This window comes from Anomaloglossus baeobatrachus, chromosome 1 (assembly GCF_048569485.1).
Source record: "Anomaloglossus baeobatrachus isolate aAnoBae1 chromosome 1, aAnoBae1.hap1, whole genome shotgun sequence".
Taxonomy (NCBI): Eukaryota; Metazoa; Chordata; class Amphibia; order Anura; family Aromobatidae; genus Anomaloglossus; species Anomaloglossus baeobatrachus.
Genome location: NC_134353.1, coordinates 367924392 through 367937404, shown reverse-complemented (window position 1 = coordinate 367937404; position 13013 = coordinate 367924392). Strand labels below are relative to the sequence as shown.

Below are 13013 nucleotides of genomic sequence, written 5' to 3'. Positions count from 1 at the left end.
TAGTTGAGAGGGAAGACTATTCTGAGGAAAAAAGGTCCCATCAATTAGTCAAAGTGTTAATTTACATATGATAAATGGACTTTAGAAATAGTTTTTCTAAAGATCTGTTTATGTGTCCAATGTAATACTGGAACTATAAGGCAGGGAATTTAGACGGAAAGAAACAACTGCTGGTAATTTGGGGGGCATGGAGGGCCTGTCAGGCTTCCTTTAAAGGGGTATTCCCATCTCCAAGATCCTAACCTAATATTTAGTAGGTGTAATAATAATAATATTAGCAAATACTTCCAATTAGAAATCTAGTATAGTTCTCCTGATATAGCCATATTTTTTTTTACCTCATGTGCAGGGCATTGCGGCTTAGGTATCCATGCTTACAAACCATGAGCAACTACTTTACTAACTAAATGTCACTTCATGAGTTGACATGACCATGAATACGTAATCTCAATCTGCAATGCCCTGTAAATGGGATAAGAGACATAGCAATATCAGAAGAACTATACTACATTTCTAATTGGAGGTATTTGCTAATAATATTCTTATTATTACATCTACTACATATTGGGACAGGATTTGTAGATAGGAATAACCTTTTAAACAAAATCCTTCATTGTTACCTTTCAGTATATGCAAATCTTGGTCAATTGATGATGGCAGGGCGTGACTCATTGCAGTTCAGTAGTAGTGATGAGCAAATCTGCTGAAATTGAATTTAGCAGATGTGCTCCAATGTGACCTGGAAATGTGATCCAAATAAAATGTATTTACTGTGAATCAAATGTGTATTGTTATGGTCTGAGGTTTCCCAAGACCCCATAGCATAAGAAACATACTATAGGTGAAAAAAAGTGAAACTCACCTCTCCCCAACCGTCTCCTGTCCAGCCCTATCTAGACTGCTGAGTGCCTCCCGTAACGTCATGAAGCATGATGATAGGGCAACACATATTATGATTTTATGTTTCAATGTTATGATGTATTGAGGTCTAATCATGCACGGAATGGAGAAAGAGGCTGAGACATGGCATACGGGAGCAAAGTGGACACCTGCAGATTGGATGGGAGTGGAGAAGGGCTGTGGAACTGGACATGTGATGGTGACCATACTTGTTCATTAGCTTCCTCCAATAGAAAACAAACTTTCCCTTACAAGGTATTTTACCATTTGCTGAGCAAGGTGGAGAGTTCTGGTCAAATGCTCCTCTACCAGAAACCATCTTATGGACTGAAGCACTTTCAGTTTCCGAGGAAAAGCTGCACTAACAATATTAAGTGGCCCACCCCTCTGTAACATCTACATGTCTTTTATTGTATCTGGCCTAGGGACACCATTTAGGAAGATGTTGTGAATGACTGCTACTCTGCGTGGTCCCCAATTACAAGTGATGTACACCATGGTTCACTGCTGGATCTACCATTATATTTATTCATCATTTAGACAAAGGGATTAATAGCGTTGTTTCTCTTTTTGCAGTTGACATCAAACTATGTTGCATATTGCAGTCTATGGAAGATGTTTTTGCATGTTACAAAATCACTTGACAGAAAAGCTATATACTGGTACGAGTGGTAATGGCTGATCCCCTGTTGGAAGAGTTTAAGAGGGGGTGAGGAAGAAGGGAGTACAATGGCTGACTAACCTGTTGACTGAGGCTTCTGCTGACTTCCCTCTCTCACCGTCGGTGAGTCACCGAGCAATCAGGTTGAGCAGTTTAAGACTATGGGTATTTATGGGCATCCACATTGGTTTGCACACACAACTCAGTGATTAAGTCCCAGCTTGGAGCGTCAATCTGAATCCATCCATTCATAACCGGTGCCCCTTATTAAATTAGGTTTCAGGTACTGGTGACATCATTAACATGTATGAGTCACTGGCAGACACACACAAACAAAAGGGGGCCCTGTGCAAGAACAGTAAATGAGTCCCTTGCAGTCCAATAGCTAATCATAATGCACAATTACACCTTCTTTGGAAGTAGGAGTGGGCCCTCTTACCTATTGAGCTCCACAGGTTGCAATAAGTATATGTTCACCCCTCTTGTGAGTTCAGTGCTACCTGAGCCCATAGCTGCTAATGTCACTGACTTACCATCCAATGTATCCTCCTATGTATCTTCTTAGATTCCTGCTGACTGCTGTCATGACCACCACCAAACCTCCTAACTTATTAATTCCACCCTTATTTCCAATCGACGCAAAAAGGCACACACACCACACGATCTCTTTAGTGGACGGGGTCGGCCACAGCTTTATTTATTATATTTCCTTTCACTTCTCTTTATAAAAACGTCTCCTTTAAAACTTCAACTTCTCAGAATACTTGAAACGATTGTTTCACCATCTTTTTAACTCCAACACGGTGTGGCCCTCCGGACTCCCAGAGGCCAAGTTCGCACTCGGTCTCATTAACATTGATTGAATTTACCGCCAGCTGTGACTTGAGCATCAACTCTGTAATAAGAAAGACCATATCACCATCTTTTTAACTCCGTCACGGTGTGGCCCTCCAGACTCCCAGAGGCCAAGTTCGCACTCGGTCTCATTAACATTGATTGAATTTAAGACCATATCATACACCAGAAAGGAAAATACCATTTAAGGGAGGGATGGAGGGACGCTTGTCAGCCGATGCTGGAAAAGAGTCCGATCCCCCTTGCTCCAAGCCTCAAACACCAGGAAGGTACCATCAGGAAAAGTAAGGGTGGGGGAATCCAGCCAGGTCCCATATACCATATAAGGGGAGGGGAAGACACAGCCACTGGCCTGTATAAGCACTGTGGGAAAAGTCTGAGCCAGGCACCCCCCCTAAATGAAATGGGTAATGAACTGTTCCTAATTAACCACTCAATTCCTGTCCCAGTCTTAAGGGAGGTAAAAGGAAGGTGTCAGCCCAAGCCTGACGCCCTGCAGACAGCAGTCAGTGACTACTTCCTTATGCAGTTTGTAGTCCTCCAGACTGCTGTCATGACCACCACCAAACCTCCTAACTTATTAATCCCTCCCTTATTTCCAATCGACGCAAAAGGCACACACATCACACGATCTCTTTAGTGGACGGGGTCGGCCACAGCTTTATTTATTATATTTCCTTTCACTTCTCTTTATAAAAACGTCTCCTTTAAAACTTCAACTTCTCAGAATACTTGAAACGATTGTTTCACCATCTTTTTAACTCCAACACGGTGTGGCCCTCCGGACTCCCAGAGGCCAAGTTCGCACTCGGTCTCATTAACATTGATTGAATTTACCGCCACGAAGGGGCTGGTGTACCCCTACACCACGCCCCGACCGCCACCAGACAAAGAATCGCCTGCTCGACCCCGTCCAGTAAACCACAAACCATGACAAACAATTCGTATCCTGCCACTTTTCTACATGTCAATACGTCTCACTCACCCTGTTGTGTAACTCTCGGGTTATCTAGAACCAATAATAATAACCCTAAAGTAGATGTTACCCCAACCCACTCTGCTGACGTACATTACCACTGACAGCACCTGGATCCAATACCGACCAAGACTCCCCTTCCACCACACGCAGGTGTTCCCAAAACCAAAAACCTTTGGTCCTGGCCTATTCGCAGCCTTCTGGGCAGCCCAACATATGCCTGACAACAGACACTAGGCCAGCGGTGACCTGCCGAAATAAAAACGCTAACTTCGGAGCATGCAACTACAGCAAAATGGTCTGGCTTCCATTTACAAACCCACCAACACGTTTAACTTGATTCCCGACAAGCCCACTCCGTATACCTAGAGCTGATCCTGAACAAATGGGTTCAAAATCCCTCTGAGATACCATGATCAAAGTTTGGAAAATGAAAAGCGCAAAGAGACCAGGCGCCTTGCCACGTAATCCAGACTGCATAATAGGGCACTTTTGGCCAGGCACAGATTTTAATATAACCCACGCACCCAGGAATGTCCTGGAGCACTTAATTTGAACCACAGCATTTAAATGGTTACTAGGACAACATTATACGCATTGGTAACCAGTAACCAGGGCAACATATGCGCTCATCCACCTGCCCTGGTCCCTGATACAACAAAGTCCTGTACCCAAAGAACGCCAAAAAGGAAACCACTCCAAAACCACCAGAACAGACCACAACACGCGCCGCCTGCTGCCTCGTTAATAGTTCTTGTGAAAGCTGAAACCAACCGTTTTCTCTAACACTGTCGAATACAAAGCCCTTTGGGACCTCAGCTGTTGCAAATAGCGAACTACATTCTTTTAAGGGGGAACTGTCGAAACAGTCCCTGCAGTTACGAGAATCACTCTTACCAATGTACACCGCTCCCTCTACATCTTACCATATGTGTCCCAAGTTGTTACTGCACCAATGATCTGACTAAGGTCATAGATTGTTCCTCCGATACCCCATATCACCTTCAAGCGTGCCCAAAAGTTTCCTGGTATGCCTCTGGCAGCAACCGATGAAATTCCTGCCAAAGCGAAAGAGAGAATCAGCACATTTATTTTGGACACCTGTGACATGTCTAGTGCGAGGCCAAAATATATATGAAGAATATATATGTGAAGTGAACTGGGACCGAAAATACACTTTTTTTTTTTTTCTAATTATTATAATATTTATCCGAGCAGCATAGACCCGATGGCGCATGATACAGCAGATGATCCGATGGCGCATGATACAACCGTAAACCGAACAGCTCCTTTAGGACCACAGGGAGTGCATGTTGTTCAATATTACCTTAAGAACAGTCATAAAACCATCTACAGGTCCCTTAATCCTCTCAATTTTGCCTTTGGGGGCCAGAAAACCGTGGCCACGAAATCTAGCTCAATATCTAAATAAGGGGGGAAGGAAGGGTCACCGAGACGCCGCATTAACCGCTGAACCAGTTGAATAAACAAAGAGATATTCACAACTAAAGGTATCCAGAATGAGAGCTGTCTTCAAGCCTGACTACCGCCAACGAGCCACGAGAAACTATAAGTGTTGAGTTAAACAATATCTGTTAAGTTCTTTTGCCACAAGACCCAACGGTAAATGTGCATGTTGTGAAAAGGGGGTGTTCTAAAACAGCTGCCGTTCTGGCCAAAAATTTTTAGCTTTTTTTTTTTTTTTTTTTTTTTTTATTTGTGGTTTATCTAGTAGTTTAGTTACTGTTGATTTCAAGTCCAAAAAAGGCGGAGCGCTAGAAAACGGAAGGCATGAAAAACCGAACGTAAAGGCCGCTCACAGGCTGGCCTCTGCCATATTATTGGTGTACAAGTCTAACTCCCTACCTATCTCTACACAGGGGACTTTCGGCCGGGAAGACTTACCTGGTCTGGATCAACGGCTGCACGTGAATAACATTCGCGCTTGTATCACCCAAGCTGCTATCACAAAGAAACCTATTGGGTACCAAACTGAACTCTGAAACTCATGAGTCGAATTGAGATTACAGACCCCTTTCATTAAATTGTTTTTATAACTATTTATATTATATGTTTTATAATAAAATTAAGGGGTGTTTTCACCTACTTTAGTATCATATATCATATGCACTTTAGGTTTTGGGTTTTTTTTTATAATGTGAGCTCACATTCAATGAACCTATTTACCTAATTAATTCAATGTATTGTATAACAATAGTTCAGATGTATTGCCTACCTCTTTGTCGCTATTTTTTTTTTGTAAGATATAGTATGTGCGTTAACGTTACAATATTGATGGTCTATTACACACTGCTGCACACAGCTTACTGATATGTATGCTGTAAACTCTCTCCCTAGTAACACCAGCCGCACACAGCTCACTGACCCATATGCTGTAAACTCTCTCCCTAGTATCACCAGCCACACACATACTGATATGTATAGCTGTAAGCTCTTTAATCTTGCAAAATTCCTTAAACTACATATGTCATGCGTTACAACTGTGTAATCTGCACTGTGCACTGAATCCATATATGTGAGCTCAGAGTAGCACTCCTCGGCCATCTAATAATTTGCCTATGCCTACTCTTTTTATTTTGATCTTTGGAAACAAGCATCCAAATATCAACCTACTGATTCAACCAGAGACTCTCATGTATTACAGAATTCTCTCTCGGTCTGTTTTTTTTTTTTTTTTTCCTTTTCTTTTTTTTTTGAGGAGCACATTGGACTAAACCGACAGAAAAAGGCGCAGCTTGGGGTAAAACATTTTTTTTTTTGTTATTATAATATTACTTGAACACTGTAAAGGCTTAGCTAAGGGTTCTCTCCACTAGCTTTGCCATAAGGGCTTAATGGTTGATACTAAACTACTACCGTAACCCCATGCCCCAGCAAAGGTAACTTACCATCCTGTTCGAATGCAGCAGAAGTGAACCCATGCAGGTACAGCAGCACTGCGCTGCAGCATCAAGAGCCCCATGCAGGGACAGCGGCCCCGTGCTGCAACAGAAGTGGACCCCATGCAGGGACAGCGGCACCGCGCTGGCAACACGGCCACGCGGGACGGCCCACCGGCCGACAACGATGGTCCAGGCTGCTTCATTCTTGGTCTGTTGGAGCTGCTGGAGCAGAAGACCCATGCAGGGACAGCGGCCACTCGCTGCAACATAAGTGGACCCCATGCAGGGAGAGCAGCACCGCGCTGGCAACACTGCCTCGCGGGACAGCCCACCGGCCAACAACGATGGTCGGGACAAGCGTGCACATGAACATCCACTGTCTCTGGAGGAATGCCTGCAACAGCGCCTTCAGCCTGAGGCCGAACTCCTTCCACATCCATCTATCCCTCCACAGCATTCACGTGACCTCAACCACGTCCTGCAATACCCGCGCACCATACCCGAAGCAAGCGAATCCTTTAGGCGGGAATTGGGATCAGAAACGGGCTGGAGACTGCTGCGGCGGCAGGTGGAAACTGGGGGAGGGGTGCTAATGGCTCACCTACTGAAGATAAGAACTGATCGTTCTCCCTCAGAGCCTGCACTGAAGAGCTGCAGTGTCAGTTTACATTAGCAGTTTTGTCCGTTGAAAATGGCGCAGCAGGGATTGGAGGGGCACGGCTACAGGACAACTCTTGAGAGCACGGGCATAATGTGAGAAACTAAGAGGGGGTTGGGCGGTACCTGCCACTCACACAGAGGGGGCATGGTTATCTACCACTCGCGCCGCCGCTCACGGAGACCAGCGGAGGCCTATGGTGGCCGACGCTCAGTGTCCCTAGGTCGTTGGTGAGTACAGCAGGAGCTGAGGCAGAGCCTATGAGGTGGGTCAGGCGCACCGAGCGCTCTCGTCGTGACTGAGAATGGGAGCCCTACCTGCTGCATCGCCCAGCAGACAGACGCGCTTTAAGCTGAACATCATCGGTCTTTAGGCGCACGGCCATACTTGCTATTCTGCCTTTGTCAGCCATCACTGGAAAGCTGACACGCTTGTCAGCCGATGCTGGAAAGAGTCCGATCCCCCTTGCTCCAAGCCTCATAAACACCAGGAAGGTACCATCAGGAAAAGTAAGGGTGGGGGAATCCAGCCAGGTCCCATATACCATATAAGGGGAGGGGAAGACACAGCCACTGGCCTGTATAAGCACTGTGGGAAAAGCCTGAGCCAGGCACCCCCACTAAATGAAATGGGTATTGAACTGTTCTTAATTAACCACTCAATTCCTGTCCCAGTCTTAAGGGAGGTAAAAGGAAGGTGTCAGCCCAAGCCTGACGCCCTGCAGACAGCAGTCAGTGACCACTTCCTTATGCAGTTTGTAGTCCTCCAGTCTCTCAGCCCACTGCTATTAATGCACCCCAGGGTTGTGGGGTAAACGGTCCCGGGCTGTAATTTACTGGGACAGTTCACTGGGTGGCTGTTGATCGGTTCCGTGACCCTGGGGGTCATTTAAAAGGGGAATTTGTTTAAGGAAAAAATAAAATGAAAGAGTTTTTTGTGACGCCACTTGCGATGTGCGGTTATATGGAGAAAACCGCCAATGCAAAGTCTCTCACTGCTGGGACTGATGGTATTGGGCAGCTTAGGTGTAATGACTCTCCGCAAGTAGAACTAGGCCCCAGGGGAGGATGATGGTGGTTGTAGTCTATGGGTGCAGAGACGTAGGAATAATTCAGATGACACAGGGGCTGCATTTAACTTCTGATTTACTCACTGGTTTTGAGTTGTTGCCACCCGGTTCGTGTTCGTCTTTACCAATCCGGTATTTCCTTTGTTCCAGTGCCGGTGTAGTGAACTGGTGAGCTTTACCTCCTTGCGCCCTGTAATAGTAGTTGGTGGGTCCCCGTGGCTTGAAGCGTTTTTGGGGTCCCCTCCTGTTGTCTTCGTCTTGGCCTGTACAGCAGGCAGCTTGAACCTCTCGTGGGTTAGACCACTGTCCCCGTTCCCAGGTTCCCTCTCTGCTGCTGTGCCCCGGACACTAACGTCAGTAGGGTCCTTGATGGTCCCCTCACCGGGCAGATTGTTATCAGGTGAGCCTAAAGCGTCTTCCTGAACTAGGGCTCTGTACCCCGTCGGTGCTCGGTCCAGTAACTACTTCACCATACTCTCCCTGGCAACCGTACTCCTTTTTACTCAGTAGGTCACTGCACACTTTCTCGTCAGCACGTCAACTTCTGACTGACTTGGTGTCTGGTTACTTTCTTAAATGACAAGATGAACATCGTCCGTTCACTTCACTGACCAGCCCCTCTTCCCAGGTTTCTGACTAGTGGATTGGATGCATCCCAACCTATAGGTGACCACCCATCAAGTCCTATTACTAGCCTATTATCCAGTCTGAGAGCAAGGGGCATGGTTTGTGTGTGTGTTGTGGTGTTTTACCAGCACTGATCTTCCAGGAATCCGGGGTTAGATGTAGTACCCTGTGGCACCTGACAGTCAGGGGCGCCACACTATGCCTTCGCCCCACATCCTTCATGAGTTTCATGATGATGGCTGTGGGTGATCTACAAGAAGCTCATCATGGCATATGTGGCGCCCCTGACCTGGTCAGGCACCAGTGGGTACTGCACCATGCTGAGGGCAGTACCTTCAGGTAATCCAAAGGCTGAATAGGGTGTGTACGCACAGGTGTGGCGCCCCAGGACCTGGTCGCCACAACAGCATTGCCCTTCCAAAGGGTTAATGCTGAGCCTGAACCTGGAATTCCAGGGAGCATTCCTTAAGTCTGACCTGAGGGAGGAAGTAGTGTTCAGTCTGTAGAGAGAAGTGACAGTGAGCAGACGCAGAGTGTGCTGTCCTGTGGATCTGGGGCCTAGAGCTAGAGTAGCTTGGCCCAGGGAGGCAGGAGCGGCAGAGAGGCAGCGAAGAGACTCGGACATCGGAGTCTGTGGCCACCAGGGCTTAAAATACTCCCTGGTAGCCGAATCCGAAGGGCAGGAGAGCTGCAAGCACCTGGCCCATAAACAGCCCGAAGGTACAGCTGCAGCATCAGGGCCCGGTGTGGACTCCAGCAGAGAAGCACCAGAGAGGGCCTGCGCAGCCTACTACAGAGGGAAAGGGACGTACCATCGGTCCCAGCAGCAAAAAGGGCCATTGCTGGATTCAGAGAAGCAGGGTCCTATCATAACAAAGAAAAGCACAGGAGTAGGCCTCATACTCATCTGGCCAGAAAGATCACCCCAAGTACTTCCAGGCCGACCAGATCCCCTTCACTACCTGTGACGGTCTCCCAGGACTGGACTGTTCCCAAAGTAAAAGAGGAAAAGGTAAAGAGACTGTTGTTTGTGCCTGGTTCTTTCATTGCCTGTCGGCCCTGCACCTTGTTAGCCACACAACACCATAGACTTTCACGAGCACTAACAGTGTTCCCGGGGTTCTGCTCCACCTGTGGGGAGCAGTACCACCATTGCTGCCATAACATCACCCCGGAGGCCTCACACAGCAGCGGCGGCTTAATAGCCGCAGACCACAGGTGGCGTCACGAACACAAACTTTAATTCAAGCCACATATTCTACTGACACCCACCAGGGCCACGGAGCCGGGCCCAGCCACCACTGACGATCCCCGGACTAGTCCGGCCCGGCACGGGGTGTCCCATAGCCCTGGGGTGGGCGAGTCAACTTTGGCGTCACGAACAGGATTTCGTGCCCGGTCCCACCGGGTACTGTGCGCCTGCAGAAACTGTGCTTAAAAGACTGTGTCACTGTTTGCAAACTGCCGCCGCCATTAGCCTCGCCGAGCGCAGGAAGAAGGGGGGCGTGCCTGACAAAGAGCGCGAAGGGAGCGCGCCATCAGAGCAGAGCGCCGTTAACCCCGCGCGACCCAGAAGGGAATTTGAAAGGTGAACGGAGCCTGGTAAGGTTCACTAAGGGGGAGGAAGATGTCCGACTCGGAGGGAGGGCAGGTGGCTGCCATAGCCCGAGACGCCGCGGCACCAGCCGAAGCAATCCCAGTCGCCGTCGCCCCAGCCCCCGCTGTAACGCCGGTAATGCCGATCACAATGCCGTACATCCCAGGAGCAGAATGGCTGCCGCAGTACTTCGGGGAGTCCCATACCTTGAGCGACTTCAGAGAAAGTCTGCACAGCTTGTTCCGGGTGTATCCGCTGACTGAGAGCCAGAAGGTGGGCATATTAATGGGGCAGCTAGCCGGCGCGGCCCAGCGTGAAGGGAAGTCCTGGCCTGATACAGATAAAGGGACAGCAACCCAGATACTGGCCAAGCTAAAGAGTACTTTTGACACCCGCACCGCAGCAGAAATAAAGATGAGATTCTTAGGGTGTAAACAACGGGCCACAGACAGCATAAGGGACTATGCCTTAAACTTGCAGGAGGCCCTGAAAGCAGTTAAACAGGTGGACCCAGAGAGTGTACGTGAAGAACACAAACTCCTAACTGAGCAGTTCATAGAGGGGCTCCTGTCAGATGCCCACAGGACCCAGCTGCGTATCATGGTCCTGCAGAACCCTGCTCTGGACTTTGCAAAGTTTAAGGACCAGGCCATCCGGGTACTGAGAGAATCTACACTGAATGACCCAGTACCCCTCCGGCCTCTTGCTATCACGTACCCCGGGGTGGTGCCTGCAACACGAGCCGCTGCAGGGGCTGAGGCGCAGTCCCTGGATAAGGATCCCACTGCAGAGCTCAGACAGCAGGTCCAGGAGCTGACCAAGACTGTAGCTGCCCTTGCCAAGACCGTTCAGTCTCTACAAGTGACCCCATCGCCTGCAAGAATCGAGTTGGCCTCCAGCCCAGATGACGTCCCATGGATGCGACAGAGGAGGATTCTGCCGACCCGAGGAAAAGATACAGACCGGTATGATTCAACGGGACAACCGATCTGCCGCCGCTGCAGTCAGGCGGGCCATATTGCAAGACACTGTCCTTTAAATGGGCTGAGCCTGGGGCCAGGAGCCAACCCCCAGGTGTAAGGAAGCCCGGCTCAACCCCCAGTCGCAGCAAGTATGTGGAAGGACGCCCGGTCCTTCCTATTGTGCTGGATGGGATCCCTTTGAATGCCCTCCTGGATACGGGGTCCCAGGTAACAACCATCCCTTATAAACTGTACAAAAGATATTGGGCTGATTCAGACATTGACCATGGCCCAGATGATGATTTAACAATTGTGGCCAGTAATGGTCAGCCCTTACCTCAAATTGGGTATAAAGAAGTAACCATTAAAGTGGGGCGGGTAGAATTGCCATGTCAGGGGATGATAATTGTAGATATTGATCGCAAAGAATCTGACCCACTGCTAACCATAGGTACAAATGTGATAGAAAATTGTATTGCCGAAGTGATAATTTTGTTGCAACAGGCGTCTGAAACTGCCAGCTCCGGGCAGCAGCGTGCCCTACAGAGGGAGATCAGAGCCCTGATGAGGAGGCAGCAGGTAGAGCTGGCCGGAGGAGAAATTGCCAGTGTGAGGGTAAGTGACCCCCTCCCCATTGCAATACCCCCAAGAAGTGAAATGTTGATATGGTGACGGGCAGCAATAGGCCTCAAGGGTCAGGATTACCATGCCTTGGTAGAACCGGTGTATTCAGACAGTAGGCCTGGAGTCCTGATAGCCAGAGGGGTAGCAGACGTTCGCAAGGGGAGAGTGCCCGTCCGTGTCCTGAATTGTGGGGAGGAGGAATCCAAATTGCCCCGGTACGCCACTGTAGCAAAACTGTACACTGTAAGCAACAATACCATCAAAGCAGTGGAACCCTTGATCCCGTCCGACCAGGCGGAAGACAATGGCTCCAAGGGGCAGCTGGAAGACTGGTGCCAAAAATTACATGTGGGCACCGACTCCACCCCCACACACCAAAAGCATGGGGTTTACCGGGTGGTACAGGAGTACGAGCGGGTCTTCAGCAAACACCCCCTAGACTTTGGGCAGGTGAAAGGGGTTAAACATCAAATCCCCACGGGTGATCATCATCCCATTAAAGAGAGATACCGCCCTGTACCCCCCGCACAGTATCAGCGTGCCAAAGAAATGTTACGGGAAATGAAGGAGGCTGGGGTTATCAGAGATAGTTGTAGCCCCTGGGCAGCTCAACTAGTGCTCGTAAAGAAAAAAGATTGTTCAATGAGAATGTGCGTAGATTACAGACAAATTAACCGCATTACACATAAAGATGCTTATCCACTACCCAGAATAGAGGAGTCACTAACAGCCTTAAAGTCAGCTAACTATTTCTCCACCTTGGATCTCACCAGTGGGTATTGGCAGGTTCCCGTGGCAGAGGTGGACAAGGAGAAGACTGCATTCACGACACCAATGGGCCTCTGCGAGTTCAACTGTATGCCATTCGGGCTCTGCAACGCCCCAGGGACATTCCAAAGGTTGATGGAGTGCTGCTTGGGCCACCACAACTTTGAAACCGTGCTGTTGTACCTGGATGACGTCATAGTCTACTCCAAGACTTATGAAGACCACCTGAGGCACTTAGCAGAAGTGTTTGAGTCCTTGTCGAAATATGGCCTGAAGATAAAGCCGTCCAAATGTCACCTCTTGAAGCCAAAGGTACAGTACCTGGGCCATGTGGTCAGCGCAGAAGGTGTGGCACCTGATCCGGAGAAAGTCACCGTAATCAAGGACTGGCCAAGACCCACCACGGTAAAGGA

At 48.6% G+C, this 13013-nt stretch overlaps 1 long non-coding RNA gene across 1 annotated transcript; it reads right to left on the bottom strand.

The window, feature by feature from the left end:
- Window positions 1–2224: 2224 nt before the first annotated feature.
- LOC142293140 (uncharacterized) lies at window positions 2225–4358 on the bottom strand. Its single transcript, XR_012751142.1, has 2 exons — window positions 4319–4358; window positions 2225–2456 (listed from the first exon to the last, which is right to left on the bottom strand). It is a non-coding gene; the product is annotated as an uncharacterized LOC142293140 (long non-coding RNA).
- Window positions 4359–13013: the final 8655 nt, after the last annotated feature.